Here is a 1,955-nt window from a genome sequence, read left to right as displayed (position 1 = left end):
CGGATGAAGTGCGTCTCTGGTCCTTTTTGGGGGGCGGGGAGGAAGAGTCTTTAATCACACTTGGGCTCAGTACACCAAGTTTCTACCACTCAGCCACATCACCTTCCTTCAAACAGGACTTGCAGGGAATTCCCTAGCGGTCCATTGGTTAGGGCTCTGCGCTTCTACTGCAAGGGCCCTGGGTTCAAGCCCTGGTTGGGGAACTAAGATCCCCCAGGCCGTGCGGCATGGCCAAGGAAAAAAAACAAAACGGGACATGCAGATTCTGATTGCCTAATGTCTGCATTTGCAAAACAATGTTGTGTCACCTTTAAAAAAAAAGAATAGCCTTTATTTTTAGAGCAGTGTTAGGTTTACAGAGAAGAGCTGGTAGTACAGAGAGTTCTTGGATACCCCCAGGTCCAGGCATATGTCTCCCCTGTTATTAGCATCTTGCATTTGTGGTGCATTTGTTACAACTGATGAGCCAATATTGATGCGTTATTATTACCTAGGATCTATGGTTTCCACTAGGGCTCACTCTGTTGTGTGGTCCTGTGCATTTTGACAAACACATACTGATATGTATCTACCATCACGGTATTCAGAATGCCATCCATCCCTTCTCCCAGCCCCTTCAGTCAGCAGCTGTTCTTTTTTATTGATTTATTTACTGATTTACTTGGCTGTGTCTGGTCTTAGTTGCAGCGCGTGGGCTTCTCTCTAGTTGTGGTGTGCCAGCTCCAGAGCGCAAGGGCTCAGTAGTTGCCGCATGTGGGCTCTCTAGGTGTGGCACGTGGGCTCTACAGCACGCAGGCTTAGTTGCCCTCCAGCATGTGGGATCTTAGTTCCCCGACCAGGGATCGAACCCACATCCCCTGCATTGGAAAGCGGATTCTTAACCACTGGACCACCAGGGAAGTTCCAGTCAGCAGCTGTTCTTATACAAGCCCTGCAGATGGTGTTGGGGCCCTGGGTAGAATCACAGGAAGGCATTTCATCTTAGGTTCTTGGTCCCTTTCACTTCCCTGCCCTTCCTCCCACCCCCTTGTAACCCCTTTCAGGGTTCCAATGGGAAGAGACTCAATCCAACTTCCAGGACCACTTTGCCACAACTCGAGCCTGTTATTTTGCTTCAGCATCTTCATCTCTGCGATGAGGGGACTTCCTCAGGCGGGTGCGGGGCTGGATGAGGACATGCATGTGGTTATAAGGCAGCACTGAGCACCCCCATCGGGTATGGCCTTTGTGACCCGCAGGGCTCTCACTGCGTCTGATTTTTTTTTTTTGTCCACAGCCCCACTGCTACGCTGCAGAAATAGCCCTCACTCCCAAATTAGTCTTTCTGCATCCCATACGCTTTCCAGCCCTACCTTGTGAAGAGAGCAGGACTCAGCAGTTTGTCACCTCCACTGTGAAATGACTTCGGAGGTTGTCACCTGTCACCGGCGTGATGGGGCAGAGCGCTCATAATGCATTGGGTGCAGGGCTTAGAGAGGCAGCTTTCACAGACACCGGTCCTTGTCCCCAAATCAGGGCCAGTCTTCCAGGTTACCTACTAAGGAAATTGGAAGGCTGCCCTAACAGGATATGTACATAGTTTAAAGTCCCGGGCCTGTTGGGAGATGGGAATCCATGACAGTTCTGTGGCCTTTTGGGCAAGCTGAGAGTCATCTGTGTGACAGTGACCGTTATTGAAAAAATACTGAAGAATGAGTCACCAGGTGGACGCATGGTGGGTGAAGGGATGCAGAGTGCTGCAGGAAGGTGAATGCTGGAAGGACACTCATTATGGAGGGTCTAGAGCCAGACTGTGGCTCTTTGTACCAGGAAAACCAAGTGAGGAATTCCCCAGCGGCAGATAAAGTCATTCTGTCAAACAGGAACAGCTGCAATGCCGGAAGACTTAATGGTCTTAAGGAGATCCTTACGCGCCCTGAGGGGTGAGGCTTTTTCTGTCTGCTGTTTTGCAGATG

The sequence above is a fragment of the Balaenoptera ricei genome, chromosome 2 (genome assembly GCF_028023285.1).
Source record: "Balaenoptera ricei isolate mBalRic1 chromosome 2, mBalRic1.hap2, whole genome shotgun sequence".
NCBI lineage: Eukaryota > Metazoa > Chordata > Mammalia > Artiodactyla > Balaenopteridae > Balaenoptera > Balaenoptera ricei.
The sequence above is the reverse complement of the archived record's forward strand: the minus strand, read 5'-3'. Positions refer to the sequence as shown.